The 19,110-nt window shown below is 42.2% G+C and overlaps 1 protein-coding gene across 1 annotated transcript in view; it reads right to left on the bottom strand.

Annotated features, from left to right (window-relative positions):
* The window catches only part of LOC122923815 (chromodomain-helicase-DNA-binding protein 5), a gene marked incomplete at its 3' end in the record, with an annotated part of 156,264 nt that overhangs the window by 50,327 nt on the left and 86,827 nt on the right, over positions 1-19,110 (bottom strand). The window lies entirely within an intron of this gene.

Genomic DNA, 19,110 nt, shown 5'->3' with positions numbered 1-19,110 from the left:
TACATATTCATCGGTTGTGTGAGGTATTGCAGCTCGGCCCCAGTGAATAAGGCTAAACTGCAATACCAAAGGCAACCTGTAGAGAGGCGTGGCACTGTTCATAGCAAACTCTATCTCTCTGAAATACATTAAAGCGGATTGGCTCAGTCATTACAACTATTATGACAGTATTCATTCCTTGTATCATCCCAAAGCTGACAGGGATCTATTACTCGCTCTCACCCGCTTTTTCCTGGCAGTACAGAGGGCTGGTAGCTACAGAAACTGATTACTGCTGTCATAAGCTCCACATTTATTATTACATTAATGGCTGCTGTGATGCCACATTGGAGCAGAGCGCGCTTTATGAAAAGGGAAGACAACGCAAGAGAAAAATGCTTAAAATGCAAACCAAAATCTACGGAAATGAGTGAAGGACCCCTGAGGGCTCATAGCAATGTCTCTGTATATAAATCCAGGCATGAAACACTTATCGCGTAACGCTTACCTTGTGCACTTTAAACAACCCTGCGTTATCCTGTCATTTCCATTATAAATTTTCACAGTTATAGGTCTGTATGTTTTTACCGTATATATTAAAAGAGCGGCCAAAAGGGAGAAAAAAAGGAGATGCAAATACTATTCATTCTTTGTTTCCTTAAAGGCACAAGCCCTTTTTGAAAATGATGGGGGCTATGTAGATCACTTGCAGAGGCGTAGCTAGAAATGACTGCGCCCCACAGCATATTTTTGAATGGGCCCCCCTCCCCCAGTAATTTTTTCGTAACCACTTCCTTTCATGCCGCCCCTATTCCTGTGGCTAGTAAAGATCGCTCTCTCAGAAAAGGCACGGCAGCTGTTCCATCCGTTTCCTACACTGTCTATACTGCCATTGTATAGAATTTCATTGTGTAATACTGTTGAGGGGTCCCTGACAAACTCTTTTAGTCCTCCTCCTCCTGGATGGGCCCCTTCGGGGTCAGGGCCCCAAAGCAGTCGCTTCCCCTGCTTCCCCTCTAGTTACGCTCCTGATCACTTGATCATCATGAAACAGCGGATTTTCTTGCCTGGCCAGGCATTTCACCTGCAGTGGCCACTACAGGTGAAATGTAGTACTACATGGCAGCCAGTAAGATGAATGGCCACCTATGAAATACATAGTTGGAGTCTGCCAGAATGACTCCTAGAGGGAGGTCCTGCATATGGAATTCCCCATATGATGCCTCCGAGAGATAACCCCTTTAAAAAAGACTGAGGGGTTCTCACAGTACCACTCCCTATTACTCCCCCACTAAATAGTTAAAGGGTATTCTCATCTCAGACATTTGTGGCATCTCCAGAACAGAGGTTCCTTGACACCGTCATGCTTCACCCTATTCTAATGGCTGCTGCATCCAGGCCGCAAGACCTATTAGGGTTATATGAACAGCTGAGTTCAATATGCTGCACTGGCAGAGCAAGCCTGGCTGTTTCCGTAAACCTGACCACCTCTTGCAGCCTAGATGCAGCAGCCAGCAGGACAGGGTGAGGCAGAAAGGGGTCAATAGGTCTGGATTCTGGAAGTAGGTGTGGGTCACAGAGGTGGTGCTACCATATATCAGATATTTATGGCAAATTGTGTGGATATGCCATGAATGTCTAAGATCAATTTGTCCACCTTGCAACAGTCAACCAATGAAAAGATGATCACAGGGTGTCCCGCTGCAGGGTCCCTAAGGATTTAGCTGTAATCTGTAGGACCAGCAAGTGTTCAATTTCTAAACAGTGTCATCACAGGAGGAACAAAGTACAGTGATGCCTCAAGTTACAATATTACCACTGTATGTTGAAACCCTATCTCCCTGGCTGTGAGCTGTGCGCTGCGATTGGCCAGCGCTGCAGCCTAGGAGAAGGAGACGCCCACAGGACAAGTGCAGACACCGCCTACTATAACTTACAGAGGGAACATACTGCAGGGCATAACGGGAGAACGGAGCGGCGCCCGGGGATAATAGTAAGTGCAGTGAGATCCCCGGGAGCCGCTCTACACGTCAGCATACTTAGTTCACATTGTTTTTACAGGTGAAAGGTCCTCTTTAAACTAATAACACACAAATAATTAAATGTTACCATGTTTTTATTGAACACACCATGTAAACATTCACAGTGCAGGTGGAAAAAGTATGTGAACCCTTGGATTTAATAACTGGTTGAACCTCCTTTGGCAGCAATAACTTCAACCAAACGTTTCCTGTAGTTGCAGATCAGACGTGCACAACGGTCAGGAGTAATTCTTGACCATTACTCTTTACAGAACTGTTTCAGTTCAGCAATATTCTTGGGATGTCTGGTGTGAATCGCTTTCTTGAGGTCATGCCACAGCATCTCAATCGGGTTGAGGTCAGGACTCTGACTGGGCCACTCTAGAAGGCGTATTTTCTTCTGTTTAAGCCATTCTGTTGTTGATTTACTTCTATGCTTTGGGTCGTTGTCCTGTTGCAACACCCATCTTCTGTTGAGCTTCAGCTGGTGGACAGATGGCCTTAAGTTCTCCTGCAAAATGTCTTGATAAACTTGGGAATTTATTTTTCCTTTGATGATAGCAATCCGCCCAGGCCCTGACGCAGCAAAGCAGCCCCAAACCATGATACCCCCACCACCGTACTTCACAATCGGGATGAGGTTTTGATGTTGGTGTGCTGTGCCTCTTTTTCTCCACACATAGTGTTGTGTGTTTCTTCCAAACAACTCAACTTTGGTTTCATCTGTCCACAGAATATTTTGCCAGTGCTGCTGTGGAACATCCAGGTGCTCTTGTGCAAACTGTAAACGTGCAGCAATGTTTTTTTGGACAGCAGTGGCTTCCTCTGTGGTATCCTCCCATGAAATCCATTCTTGTTTAGTGTTTTACGTATTGTAGATTCGCTAACACGGATGTTAGCATATGCCAGAGACTTTTGTAAGTCTTTAGCTGACACTCTAGGATTCTTCTTCACCTCATTGAGCAGTCTGCGCTGTGCTCTTGCAGTCATCTTTACAGGACGGCCACTCCTAGGGAGAGTAGCAGCAGTGCTGAACTTTCTCCATTTATAGACAATTTGTCTTACCGTGGACTGATGAACAGCAAGGCTTTTGGAGATACTTTTATAACCCTTTCCAGCTTTATGCAAGTCAACAATTCTTAATCGTAGGTCTTCTGAGAGCTCGTTCGTGTGAGGCATCATTCACATCAGGCAATGCTTCTTGTGAAAAGCAAACCCAGAACTGGTGTGTGTTTTTTATAGGGCAGGGCAGCTGTAACCAACACCTCCAATCTCATCTCATTGATTGGACTCCAGTTGGCTGACACCTCTCTCCAATTAGCTCTTGGAGATGTCATTAGTCTAGGGGTCCACATACTTTTTCCACCTGCACTGTGAATGTTTACATGGTGTGTGCAATAAAAACATGGTAACATTAAATTTTTTTGTGTGTTATTAGTTTGAGCAGACTATGATTGTCTATTGTTGTGACTTAGATGAAGATCAGATCACATTTTATGACCAATTTGTGCAGAAATCCATATCATTCTAAAGGGTTCACATACTTTTTCTTGCAACTGTAGTACACAGTGCATCAGAAAAATATATGGAGCCGCCCTCCCCTGAGATCCAAAGGAGAAGTTCATCCTGGCATACAGAGGGCAGTACAGAACATGTAGTACCGCACTGTACTGTAAAGACAACGTTTAGACAACGAATGCAGATGTATTACCAGAGAAGTGGTTGTGTTAATTGGTTAGATCTGAGTCTGAGGCTTGTATGTTGAGTCTAGTTTAAACTGACGATGGCCCAGGAAAGACCATTGTATGTTGAAAATAAGGTATTGTGGTAATGTGTACAGTATAGTGCTGGAGGGCGTGTATATCCCACCCAGATACCTCAGCTGGATGAGATAACTGAAATCCAGAAAATTGCAGTGGTTTCAGTAAAGTGTAGTTTGCTGAGACAGGTTTGTCTAGATTCTGTTCTGGGCTGGATTCTATTTGGACTGGTGGGTAGGTTTGGTAGTGGGACCTACCAGTTCACACCCTTCCAGTACAAGTATTTCCTTTAGCTGAGGAGATCACAGATGAGGCCTGCTAAGATAATCACAGAGTGATAAAACAACCCTCTGTGTATGACTATGAGAGAGGAATTGGAAAAGGAAGCCTGAGGAGGCTCTGTGTGGTCCCAGCCAGGAGGGATGGGGGACACGAGGCTGTGTGAAAGCCTGAGTTTTGGGGGGCCAAGCGACGCCTTAGAAAAGAGGTGTTGCACAGTCAGAGTGGGGTGGACTCTTGGACCATATCCCCCCAAGGTACTGGTGTGGTCACAGCCAGGAGGCTGCTGGACCATATGGCTGAGAAATGCCGGATCTCACCCCTTGTGTAAACGGCGCTTTAGAGGTGAGTTAGGGAGAAGACATATGTATTAGGTAAAGCCTAGACGGGCAGGTGTTTATTTGCTATGTTTATGTTTGTATTGATGCTGAAGTGCCAAAATAAAGCACCATTTGGCGACCCCCTGTGAGAGAGCGATCCCTTACAGTATCTTGAGGTTATTGTATCTTGAGGGATCGCTGTATTACAAAGTTCCCACTTAAAATAATGAACTGTCCATGTAATGTATGGAGAAGCCGGGTCCTCCAGAGAGGTAAACTCTAACTCTTTGGGAGTTGCTCTCTGCTCTGGCTTACAGGTCAAAGCCTCTTATTCTGTAGCCGATATATAATCTCGCAAATTGGCAAAACCTCTAATTCTTATAAATAGCATTACCATCCATAACAACAATCGGAACAGCCTGACAATACACATTGAGTCATTCCTCCAAAATCTCAAATGTATGGCCAGACGCAGCTAGCAGGATGCTAACTGGCAGCTGGTAGCACAGTACCGCTATATCTCTGGGATGCGGTTATACATATTCTATAGGTGCACATATTGTTTGAGATGTATGTGCAGTGACGCCTTCACTCCATGTTTAACAGAAGAAGTCTGAAGAGCTTCCCATAACAGAAAGATCTTATGTGGGCCCCGGAAGAAAATGTAAGTTCTATTTTATGGTATGAGCAAATCTGAGGTCATATGGCGTCCAGGTCAATATATATGTCTAATGTAGGAATATTATGTGTCTTTTGACAATAACTGCTAGGAACAGGGTCCAGAATTTACTACTTATTACCTTTAGTGAGACTGCACATCAGGGAATGTGTCCTGGATTACAGTATGCTCCACTCTACGTACCTGCATTGTCAGATTTTTATAGGACTATGCACTGCAGAGCAAAAGGCCTATGTGAAAGCAAGGTGACCAGCATATGACCAGTGTAATATGGCAGCCATCAGCAGTACATCATTTTGCTTTCAATGTAGACACAGACATTACTGTCTCAATGTTTTATCTCTAAAAGATGTAGGCACAGATACATAACTCCCCTACCGTCCTGGATCCGGCGGGACAGTCTCAGATTTCCGTGGCTGTCCCGCGGTCCCGGCACGGGGGAGGTATGTCCCAATTTCTGGCAACTGTCCCTGCTTCCATAGGAACCAGAAACAGCCGCCCGTAATGATGAAGCAGAGAGTCTGTCCACTCTCTGCTCCATCATTCCTCCCCCTGTCTGCGCTCCACACTGCAAGTCTGGGCAGGGGGTGGGCCAGCCAGGAGCTCTGTGTGTCCTGCTGCTGCTGGGGAACGAGGTGGGTATCTGGAGTTTATTTATTTATTATTTTACTGCCCGTGAAAGGGGCACAGCTGGGCATATTACTGTGAGGGGGCACAGCTGGGAATATTACTGTGAAGGGGCACAGCTGGGCATACTTCTGTGAGGGGGCACAGTCCTGGGCATATTGAGGGGCACAGCTGAGCATATTACTGTGAGGGGGCACAGTCCTGGGCATATTACTTTACTGTGAGGGAACACAGCTGGCCACATTACTTTGCTGTGAGTGTGCACAGCCGGGCATATTACTGTGTGAGGGTACATAACTGGGCATATTACTGTGAGGGGGCACATAACTTGGCATATTACTGTGAGGGGGCACTGCTGGGCATAAAACTGTGAGGGGGCACAGCCGGGCATATTACTGTGAGGGGGCACAGCTGGGCATATTACTGTGAGGGGGCACAGCTGGGCATATTACTGTGAGGGGGCACAGCTGGGCATATTACTGTGAGGGGGCACAGCTGGGCATACTACTGTGAGGGGGCACAGCTGGACATACTACTGTGAGGGGGCACATATCTGGGCATACTACTGTGAGGGGGCACATATCTGGACATACGACTGTGAGGGGGCACATATCTAGGCATCGCTACTGTAAGGGGGCAGAAATCTGGGCATCGCTAATGTGAGGGGAACATATCTGGGCATAACTACTGTGAAGGAGGCATAATGCTGGCATAACTACTGTGTGGTGGCATAAAGGGGAAATAATTACTATGTGGGGGCATTTAGGGGACTGGATGGGATTAGGTGTTTACTCATGTTTTGGGGCGGTGTTAGAGGCGTGGCCTAGAGCAGAAAAAAATATGCACCCCACATACTGTCCTTCTTCCTTTTTTTCAAAAGTTGGGAGGTATGCTGTTGACTGCTAGTCTCTCTTTGACAATGATGTTGACCCAGACAGTAAGTACTACCTCCCTTGCCTCTCACTATAAATGATGTAGGGTCATATAGTGCTGCTTTCTTGTCTTTCTCTGTAAAGGATGTAGACAGATAGTACTGCCTCCTCATGTTCCATGAAGATTCATGCAGGCACAGATAATTCTGCCTCACCACCTTTCTGTGTAAATTATGTAGGTACAGGTAATACAGTCTCTCTGTACTGCAGTATAATTGATATAGGATTAGATAGCACTGTCTCCATGTCTTTCTCTCCCTGAAAATGATATACAGAGACAGAACTGCCTCCCTGTCTCTACCTGTAAATGATGTTGGTACAGATAGTACGGTCTCCCTGCCTCTACCTGTAAATGATGTGGGTACAGATAGTACTGCCTCCCTGTCTCTATCTGTAAATGATGTTGGTACAGATAGTACGGTCTCCCTGTCTCTACCTGTAAATGATGTTGGTACAGATAGTACGGTCTCCCTGCCTCTACCTGTAAATGATGTAGGTACAGATACTGTAGTACTGCCTCCCTGTCTCTATCTGTAAATGATGTACAGTAGGCACAGATAGTACAGTCTCCCAGTCTCTACCTGTAAATCATGTAGGTACAGATGGTACTGCCTGCCTGTCTCTACCTGTAAATAATGTAGACACAGATAGTACTGCCTCCCTTTAAATAACATAGGTACAATCTTTATAAATGATCTAGACTCCGATAGTACTACCTCCTCTCCCTATAAATACTGTCTTCTTGTATCGCCTTCATTCTATCTTTCCCTGTAAATAATGTAGGTTCAGGCAGTACTGCCTCCCTGTAAATTATTTAAGCACAGCTAGCACTGTATCCCTGTAGATAATTTAGGTTCAGAAAGTCTGACCCTTTTTGGGAATCATGGTCATTCAGACAGCACTAATTAATAAAACAGCTTCCTGACAGTGAGAATAAAACATGGCTGCTCAGAACTGAAAAGTCAGTCTAGTTCTTCTTATTTACAGTACAACATGTAACTGAATTGGCAGCATTACAGATGGAGTTTTCCTTTAAGAAGCCCAGGTGCAGGTCTGGCACCTATGTCTTGAGTAATACTAATAATAACATTAGGTGTTAAGTCGACAGTGAAACTATTTTTAATAATCAGATGCCAGCATAGCTCACGCGGACTGAATTGATGTATCATGCATTCTTAATTGCAGTCTCACTTTTCAGATTTTAATCATATGTTTAATATCATTACAATTACAGGGTTTGAAAGAAAAAAAAATATATTCTTCTGTCACTCCAGCTGTAGGTAGTCACAACATCAATTTGCTTGAAATGTGTGTTGCCATGACGATGATCTCAGATTTAAAGTCCCGAGTACTTCACCATATACACAATTAAAATTATTGAACACAGGGATTTTTAATATCTTACTTTACTATTCCATCCTTAAAGGGAGTTTGTCAGTACTGCTGACGATGCTAAACCACCGACAGTACTAGGCAGTACTAGTGTAGTTTTCCTCATCAGGAGTAGTGTGAATATGAAGTTTTATTCCATCAAATACTTCTCTCTCAAATGCCCAGGGAGGTGCTTTACTGTGACATACTCTCAGCATTGAGCTGCTTCACAGCCCCTCCTCTTTCCTTTGAGTGGTGGCAGATGCTACCTGGTTGGATGCTACAACTGTCAGTCAGAGCCGAGGGGAGTGACTGTGAAGAAGCTCAATGTAGAGAGCACTTCACAGTAAAGCACCTCCCTGGGCATTTGAGAGAGAAGTATTTGATAGAATAAAACTTCATATTAACACTACTTCTGATGAGGAAAGCGCCACAAAAATATGAGTGCTCTACATTGGGCACTTGAAAGGGCAGAATTTTGTAGAATAAAACGTCATATTCTTACTACCTCTGATGAGAAAAACTCTGCAAAAGGTATCTTTGTACTGCTCTCTCCAGCTCTTAACTAATGTTTTCAACATGGTCAAAACTGCTGACTGACTACCTTTAAATGTTCTCAGTCGTAAATTATACAATTACCTGGCCTGTATTCAGTGGGTGAGATAATGGCTCAACAGGCAGAAAGGCTAATAGGATATACAGTATTTCATGGAAGACATAAATATGCAACGTAAACTCATATAATGTAATGAGAATATGCCATGGAAATAAGAAAGCAAATCACAGTAATGATACTGAGGTCATCCTTGGGAACATTAATAAAGTAATTTTCACTACAGAGCTGTGCTTTCCAACCTGTAGCTTTCTGGCTGTTTGGGAAAACTACAACTCTCAACAGAGCCAATGGGCCACCAGTTGGAATCTGTTAAATGAAATGAGTCACCAATTTTTTTCTCTGCCAGCTAAAACCAGATAGCAATAAATATCCTTTTTTAAAATCTGATTTTATTCTCTGATTGCAGATTTCTTTATTCTACTTCCTGAACATGATTATGGGGGCGGCCATCTTGCCTGAGCTGTTCTTAACTGCATTTAGAAAGCATTAAGAAAATTGCTTTACGACAGCCATGTGGTCCATAGACACAATGGTCAGGAGGGGACCTCATTGACTCCTATGGGAGAGTTTTCTAGACATTCTCTGTGACCTGTGCAGAGGTCATTGTACAAGGAAAGAATAGATACGATGTGACAATCACCTATTGTGAATGGTGGATCCTCCTATCTGTCATTCCAATGCTGCCTGTAATGATATAACATGTTATCACCTCTGTGTATAGATAAGCAGGTAACTGCAATAAAGTGATCTGTACAGACCAAGAAGTGGCACCTACTATTAGATTTAGTGGCCAGTACAAAAACTGCAGGATTTTATGGGTTTTGTTTAAATTTTGTGACATATTAAAAATAACACCACCAGAAATTGTTAAAAAATATGTTAAATATAAAAACATGATTTAAACAATAGGTCATTTTCTGATGACACATTTACTTTAACCCGTAGGATAACAGCACCGTACATGTACGGATTTTCAGGAAGCGACTTAAGTCCCAGCAGGAGCTGTGCCCACTCATTTAGCAGCAGGGGCCCCACTGTGAAGACACCGATGCTGGCGTATTAAGACCTTGTATGCCACGGTCAAAGCTGACCGTGGCATGCACAGAGTTTGTGGAGGATATGGGCACCCTACCCCACTCCATCGGCTACCCGCTCTGCAGTGACAGGAACGTGATGGCTGTAACAGCAGCCCCATGCCTTACACAGGCCTTACACAGGCATCAGGGCTTGCCTCCTACGGGAGCTTACGAGATCCATCCCCCAGGCTGGGTCTCATAGGCAGGCTATCAGTGTAATTAATACACAATGTATTGTAATGCATTGTAGAGGGGTAGGACCCCCAAAAGTTTAGGTCCTACAGTGGGACAAAAATAAAAAGTTAAAAAAAATGCCCCTTTCCCATAACAGACATATAACATTTAAAAAAATAGAAAAATAAAATGAAAAAAAAAAAGAAGAAAACCAAACATATTGGATATAGCTGCATCCGTAACGACTGGCTCTGTAAAAATATCACATAATCAACCCTGTCAAGTGAACGCCGTAAAAAAAAAAAAAAAAAGAGAAAAATGTGCCAAAACATTTTTGGGTCACCCTGCCTCACAAAAAGTGTAGTACCAAGAGATCAAAAAGTCATCAAAAAAGAGCCCTTACATAAGACAATTGCCCGAAAAAAAAATGTAAAAATAGCTTTTGGAAAACAAGATTTTTTTTAATTTTCAAAAATGCTTTTACTGTGTAAAAAATTAAAAGTAGTGATATTTGGTATGGTCACATCTGTAATGACCTGCTCTATAAAAAAAACATCAACACATCTATCCCGTAAAAAAAAAAAAAAAACTGTGCCAGAACACCAATTTTTTGGTTACCTTGCCTCACAAAAAGCGTAATATTGAGAGATTAAAAATCATATGTACCCCAAAATAATACCAATAAAACTGTCACCTTATCCTGTAGTTTCCAAAAAGGGGTCACTTTTTGGGAGTTTCAACTGTAATGCATCAGGGGGTCTTTAAAGGAGACTTGGCAACTAAAAATTATCCCAGTGAAATCTGCCCTCCAAAAACCACACGGCGCTCCTTTTACTTCTGAGCCCTGCTGTGCGCCCATACAGCAGTTTATGACAACACATGGGGTGTTTCTGTAAACTGCAGAATCTGGGTAATAATATTTGTTTGGCTGTTAAGCATTGCTGTGTTAGAGGAAAAATGTATTAAAATGGAAAATCTGAAGAAGAAAAAAAGTGAAATTTAGAAATTTCACCTACATTTTCCTTTAATTCTCGTGGAACACCTAAAGGGTTAACGATGTTTGTAAAATCAGTTTTGAATAACTGTAGTTTCTAAAATGGGTTCATTTATGGGTGGTTTCTACTATATATGCCCCACAAAGTGACTTCATAACTGAACGGATACTTAAAAAAGTGGGTTCTAAAAATGTTCTTAAAAATTTTAAGAATTGCTTCTAAAATTCTAAACCTTCTAAAGTCCCAAAAAAATTTAATATAATTTACAAAATAATTCCAACATAAAGTAGACATATGGGAAATGTAAAGTAATACCTATTTATAAGGTATTACTATCTGCCTTAAAAGCAGAGAAATTAAAATTTTAAAACTGCTAACCTTTCAAAATTTTCAGTAAATTTTGGATTTTTTTTATAAATAAAGGTAAAACATATTGACTCAAATGTATCACTAACAGGAAGTAAAATGTGTCACGAGAAAACCATCTCAGAATGACTTGGATAAGTAAAAGCATTCCACATAAAATGACAAGTCAGATTTGCAAAAAAACAAGAAACAGGGCAAGAAACTGTTGAGGCTGGGAGTGTCCTCATGGGTGGTCCTTAGGCTCCTCCTCTCTACAGACACAACAATGAAAGGGAAAATATGTGCACTCGGTGGTGCACAAGAGCCAGATTCTCCTGTCTTGGGATGAGATGATGGTTGATGTAGGGGGAAGAACTAGAACCACAGAAGCAATCATAATGTGACTAACACTTGTCCATGAATGAAAGTCCCAGAAATAAGGACTGAGATGTTGAATTACGGTTAGAACTAGCCCTCTTCTAACTAAATGTAGACATATGCTTTAAAGGGAAGCCTGGTGTTGTTAAGAAGAGTGATGAAGAAAATGATGAATGATGATGGCAGCAATGCTCAATCCTTTTCCAAAAATGAAGCTTTATTCCGATTATCAGGCCCAGATACTGCAAGGTTTTAGCTCTTATAATGAATGAACCTGCTTATACGCAGAATGATGTCACCTCAGTTCATTCATCTCAGTTCATTTCCTTTAGTCCATTCACCCCTAACCTTACTTCAGTCTTCCTTCTTATACAATTTTACCCATTGACTTGTTGAGAACATCTAATTGGCTAGTACAAAATTTCGTATATAATACATACAGTATGTAAAAATATATAATATACCAAAAATATATATAATATACCAAAACGTTTTTTTTAGACAACTTTTGCACCATCATTTTGCCTAGTCCTATTTTGCGCCTTGATTTGTTGCAGTTTTTGGTGCATCTTTTGGACAAAAACTATACCAGCTCCAAGGTGGTGTAAAAAGTGGTATAACGATAGTATAAAACACTACTGTGCCGCATCTTCCCTGCACCATTTTTTAAAACAACATCACGGATTTGGACACAGAAAGCAATCCTAATCGTAAATCTGGTACAAACTGAAAATAGTGCAGGCACAATATTTTGGTCTAAAATAGACCCATCTTAACCCCTTCCCGACCACCGATATACAGTACAGACCAAAAGTTTGGACACACCTTCTCATTCAAAAAGTTTTCTTTATTTTCATGACTATGAAAATTGTAGATTCACACTGAAGGCATCAAAACTATGAATTAACACATGTGGAATTAAATACATAACAAACAAGTGTGAAACAACTGAAAATATGTCATATTCTAGATTCTTCAAAGTAGCCACCTTTTGCTTTGATTATTGCTTTGCACACTCTTGGCATTCTCTTGATGAGCTTCAAGAGACAGTCACCTGAAATGGTTTTCACTTCACAGGTGTGCCCTGTCAGGTTTAATAAGTGGGATTTCTTGCCTTATAAATGGGGTTGGGACCATCAGTTGCGTTGTGGAGAAGTCAGGTGGATACACAGCTGATAGTCCTACTGAATAGACTGTTAGAATTTGTATTATGGAAAGAAAAAAGCAGCCAAGTAAAGAAAAACGAGTGGCCATCATTACTTTAAGAAATGAAGGTCAGTCAGTCTGAAAAATTGGGAAAACTTTGAAAGTGTCCCCAAGTGCAGTCACAAAAACCATCAAGCGCTACAAAGAAACTGGCTCACATGCGGACCGCCCCAGGAAAGGAAGACCAAGAGTCACCTCTGCTGCGGAGGATAAGTTCATCCGAGTTACCAGCCTCAGAAATCGCAGGTTAACAGCAGCTCATATTAGAGACCAGGTCAATGCCACACAGAGTTCTAGCAGCAGACGCATCTCTAGAACAACTGTTAAGAGGAGACTGTGTGAATCAGGCCTTCATGGTAGAATATCTGCTAGGAAACCACTGCTAAGGACAGGCAACAAGCAGAAGAGACTTGTTTGGGCTAAAGAACACAAGGAATGGACATTTGACCAGTGGAAATCTGTGCTTTGGTCTGATGAGTCCAAATTTGAGATCTTTGGTTCCAACCACTGTGTTATTGTGCGGATGGACTCTACATGCCTGGTTCCCACCGTGAAGCATGGAGGAGGAGGTGTGATGGTTTTGGGGGTGCTTTGCTAGTGACACTGTTGGAGATTTATTCAAAATTGAAGGCATACTGAACCAGCATGGCTACCACAGCATCTTGCAGCGGCATGCTATTCCATCCGGTTTGCATTTAGTTGGACCATCATTTATTTTTCAACAGGACAATGACCCCAAACACACCTCCAGGCTGTGTAAGGGCTATTTGACCATGAAGGAGAGTGATGGGGTGTTGCGCCAGATGACCTGGCCTCCACAGTCACCGGACCTGAACCCAATCGAGATGGTTTGGGGTGAGCTGAACCGCAGAGTGAAGGCAAAAGGGCCAACAAGTGCTAAGCATCTCTGGGAACTCCTTCAAGACTGTTGGAAGACCATTTCAGGTGACTACCTCTTGAAGCTCATCAAGAGAGTGTGCAAAGCCGTAATCAAAGCAAAAGGTGGCTACTTTGAAGACCCTAGAATACGACATATTTTCAGTTGTTTCACACTTTTCTGTTATGTTGATAATTCCACATGTGTTAATTCATAGTTTTGATGCCTTCAGTGTGAATCTACAATTTTCATAGTCATGAAAATAAAGAAAACTCTTTGAATGAGAAGGTGTGTCCAAACTTTTGGTCTGTACTGTATATGTACAGCAATAGGCAGGTTTTAAAGATGCCGCCCACTTATGAGTGCCTGCTGTTTTAAACAGAAGACATCTGGGGCTAATGTCTACGATCGACAATAATGTTGATTGCACACATTTAACCTTTCAGATGGCATGGTCAAATCGTGGGAGCTCCTGGGTGTGCAATGGTTCCCCCTAGTGGTGATCAGGGTTGCTGGATAGTGCGTACGGCAGCCTCGGTCCTCCTAAATGATCTGAGGCTGCCGCAGATAGGTTCCTATGGAGACACTGCCTATGTGTCAGCATATCCATAATACAGAAAGCACTACAGACCCAAAGTAAAACAGTCATATCTGTAACCAGAAATTCACAATCTATGGTCTTTACAGCAGCCAAGTAAAAAGCTCTGTGTCCATATATAGAATGAAGCAGCTCTTTCACTCTATCTCAGCTGGAAGTCCCAGCATGATCTCAATCACACATTTGCAGGTAAATCAGCTGCATTTATCAAATTCCTGATCTTGTGATGAGTGCATGGCTTTGAAAGTTTTTTGGGCTTAATATTTGTAAAAATTTTACCTTACAGCTAATCATAAATGGGCGTCTCAACTGCAGTGCATGTACAGTAAATAACACACGTAGAGGCAGGCGTAAGACAGTTCTTGACAACAGTGAGGACCGGCTATCTTACAAGTATACACACAATCACCATTCTACTTGCACCTTCAGGATCACTAAGGATAAGTGGCACTTACTGTGCTCATGAAGCAATGAGAGCAAAGAAATTAATTTGACGATACACATACTGCTTAAAGATTCAGACGGCATAGCTCCTCATAGAACACCAAGTCATTTTTGGTGTTTTCTGCTGTCACATTTATGAGAGATGTCTTAATAGAGTCGCCACCAAACTGTGACTCTACCGGCTATAAAGATCTTTTATGTGAGGTGTTTTGCTATCAAGGTCACATTCAGCTTTGTGGCCGTTAATAATGTCCAGATGTGGACGACGTGATCTTGCCTGGCTTCACGTGTTAACGGAGCAAAATTTACATTACAGTAATACAACAATTACAGTAAACCGGCTATCCTGGTGTGCCTGGTGTCAAGATACTGCTGGCTACATCTGTATAAAAGAAATGATTGTATTTCCAGTTACCAGACTTAACTACTAGGCTACGTCTACATGGCTCTTTTGGCAAGGACAGCGGTCACACGACCAAAGATGGCAGTGTAGTGGGGCTGCCATAGGAATGGGTCACAGAGCAACTCGCACATTTGCTGTGATCGCGACACATGAATTGTAAAAATTCCAACAATGCTGGATTTATTGCAATTTGCGTGTTACAGCAAATGTGCAAGTCAAAGTGCGACCCGTTCATTTCTATGCTGCGAACTTTGGTAGCGCCAAAATCACTGTGTAGATGTACCCTTAAGAGTCCGTGATTCTAATGATGGGAGTGATCACCCAGATCATGTTGGTCAAATTGAAAGATCTCAGAAACAAACAAAAAAAAAGTGTTGAACAATAGGAGTGGAGTATCATGTGGAGCAGGGTATGATATGCAGAGGTGGGGATCCTTAGTGGCTCTAAAGGGTCAGCACTAGCAGAATTGGACAGTGGAAACCAAGAGAACCTCGGCATTCACTGCTTGTTCAGTGTCTGCACAATGTTTGCACTGATGATCTGAATTTTCTGAAGTAACATATTTAGACCAGGCCCTGTATAGTATAATGACGTAGGAAAGAAACTGCACTAGCATTAGCTCAGCTAATCTGATAAGGCATTGTGAGTTGACTTCAAATGACAACTAGAGGAATAGTGAGTGCAGCTCTGGAGTATAATACAGTCTGTAACTCAGGATCCGTACAGGATATCTAATGTAATATACAGTGGATATAAAAAGTCTACACACCCCTGTTAAAATGTCAGGTTTCTGTGATGTAAAAAAATGAGACAAAGATAAATCATTTCAGAACTTTTTCCCCCTTTAATGTGACCTATAAACTGTACAACTCAATTGAAAACCAAACTGAAATCTTTTAGGTAGAGGGAAGAAAAAATATAAAAATAAAATAATATGGTTGCATAAGTGTGCACACCCTTAAAGCAATACTTTGTTGACGCACCTTTTGATTTTATTACAGCACTCAGTCTTTTTGGGTATGAGTCTATCAGCATGGCACATTTTGACTTGGCAAGATTTGCCCACTCTTCTTTGCAATAACACTCCAAATCTGTCAGATTGCGAGGGCATCTCCTGTGCACAGCCCTCTTCAGATCACCCCACAGATTTTCAATCGGATTCAGGTCTGGGCTCTGGCTGGGCCATTCCAAAACTTTAATCTTCTTCTGGTGAAGCCATTCCTTGGTTGATTTGGATGTATGCTTTGGGTCGTTGTCATTCTGAAAGATGAAGGTCCTTCTTCATGTTCAGCTTTCTAGCAGAAGCCTGAAGGTTTTGTGCCAATATTGACTGGTGTTTGGAACTGTTCATAATTCCCTCTAGCTTAACTAAGGCCCCAGTTCCACCTGAAGAAAAACATCCCGTTGGAATGATGCTGCCACCACCATGCTTCACTGTGGGTATGGTGTTCTTTTGGTGATGTGCAGTGTTGTTTTTGCGCCAAACATATCTTTTGGAATTATGGCCAAAAAGTTCAACCTTGGTTTCTTTCATCAGACCATAACACCTTTTCCCACATGCTTTTGGGAGACTTCAGATGTGTTTTTGCAAAATGTAGCCTGGCTTGGATGTTTTTCTTCGTAAGAAAAGGCTTTCATCTTGCCACTCTACCCCATAGCCCAGACATATGAAGAATACGGGAGATTGTTGTCACATGTACCACACAGCCAGTACTTGCCAGATATTCCTGCAGCTCCTTAAATGTTGATGTAGGCCTCTTGGTAGCCTCCCAGACCAGTTTTCTTCTCGTCTTTTCAGCAATTTTGGAGGGACGTCCAGTTCTTGGTAATGTCACTGTTGTGCCATATTTTCTCCACTTGATGATGACTTCACTGTGTTCCATGGTACATCTAATGCCTTGGAAATTCTTTTGTATCCTTCTCCTGACTGATACCTTTTAACAATGAGATCCCTCTGATGCTTTGGAAGCTCTCTGTGGACCATGGCTTTTGCTATGGGATGCGACTAAGAAAATTTCAGGAAAGACCAACTAGAGCAGCTGAACTTTATTTGGGGTTAATCAGAGGCATTTAAATGATGGCAGGTGTATGCTGACTCCTATTTAACATGATTTTGAATGTCATTGCTTAATTTTGAACACAGCTACATCCCCAGTTATAAGAGGGTGTGCACACTTATGCAACCACATTATTTTAGTGGTTTTTTTTTTGTTTTCTGCCCTCCACCAGTTCTGAAATGATTTATCTTTGTCTCATTTTTTTACATCACAGAAACCTGCCATTTTAACAGGTGTGTAGACTTTTTATATCCACTGTATGTACACAGTGACTCCACCAGCAGTATAGTGAGTGCAGCTCTGGAGTATAATACAAGATGTAACTTAGGATCAGTGTAGGATAAGTAACGTAATATATCTACACTGACTGAAAGGGGTTGTCCGACTTTCATGCTCCAATGCTCTCCCTTGCCCTGTATCGCCCTGCCCTGTACCTTGCCCTGTATTGCGCAGGGCAACAGCTTTTTTTGTTTATAATAAGATACTGCTGGGCTATTCCCGGTGACATCACCGGCTCTGAGTGGCGGGCTTTAGCGCTTAAGCCCGCCCATCAGAGCCAGTGACGCCACCGGGCTCACTGCTGGGCGGAAGCCTCCGCCTACCAGTCCTTATGGAGAGCCCGGTACGTCACCAAAACTTCATAAAACTCCTTTGAACTGCGCGATTCAGCACAGGGCAAAGGAGAATATCGGAGCATGAAATGCTCTCATGCTCATATCAGGAGGCTGCCTGGGTAAAATGGTGAGGACAAAGGGTAAAGGATAAAGGAGATAAACAAATTGAGATAAGTACGAGGAAGAGGAAAGACAAGGGGTTACGTATACCCTTTGTCTGTAGATTTGGAGATTTAAGCCCCAAAATAGCACAACTTTTGAGACAGGATCGGTCGATGTATGAGAAGGGTTATCCGGATGTGATTGAGTTCAAGCAGAATCCATTGATGTCATATAGACTGAATAGGAATCTGAAGGATAGATTAATCAAATCTGATATTGGATGATGAAAAAAGATGGTCAGACATGTTTCATGAAACCAAAAAAGGAAATTTTCCATGTTTGGGATGTTGTACCTGTGGAAATACGTATGTTAAAAGGTGATGCGTTTACCCATCCTTACAGTGGAGAGGTCTACAGGATAGAAGAGAGATACACATGTAGATCGGATTAGGTGGTGTACACAATGCAGTGCCCCGGAAGCAACATTTATGTGGGAGAAACGACTATGGAGATCAGAGAGAGGATTAATAAACAGAAAAGTACAACCAGGAAAGAGGTTATGGAGTTACCAATTAAAAGAAAAGGGACAATCTGTTAACCAATTGAGATTTAGGGTTATTGGCTCATAGAGACGGTGACAGGGAAGGAGTCAAAATGGATTCATACACTGCAAGCATTACAGCCAAGAGGGCTAAACATAATGTAAGTCATCTTTAAGAGCTAAGGGATCCCTTTTTTCCTTTGATATGTGTCTTTATGGGGGGATTACTTTTAGGATGTTAATCACTTTTAGGTGATATGTGGAAAAGCACTGTGGCTATATAATGACAACGTTTCTTCTTTGTGTTCCCTCTCTGGTTAAGGTGACCTGCAGATTGGACGTATGTCTCTACAGTGGAAAGAATTGTTATATAGGGACAGGATATACGGGTGGTATGATAAAAGATATGATGTCTCCCAAAGGAGTGAATGTGGAACCGGAGCACACCGATGCAACCCTACCGATGGTGGGTGTCTTTCTGTAGTACCGCAATATGAGTGGTGGGTATTGTAAAAATATGAAGCCAGTATACACTGGAGGAGAGTGAGAATAGACAAACTAGTGTATATATAAAGTTGTGTGAAAAGCACACAACGTGACATGCGCACGTTGTGTGGCCATCTGGCAGCTCACAGGCTCATAAATATTCCGGAGGGAACATGTAAGAAGCTGTTTTATCTATGGAGGAATTTGTAATCCACATTATGCAGTAGCCT

This window comes from Bufo gargarizans, unplaced genomic scaffold (genome assembly GCF_014858855.1).
Source record: "Bufo gargarizans isolate SCDJY-AF-19 unplaced genomic scaffold, ASM1485885v1 original_scaffold_1960_pilon, whole genome shotgun sequence".
Lineage (NCBI taxonomy): Eukaryota > Metazoa > Chordata > Amphibia > Anura > Bufonidae > Bufo > Bufo gargarizans.
Note: the sequence above shows the minus strand (reverse complement) of the source record. Positions and strands in the feature narration are given on the sequence as shown.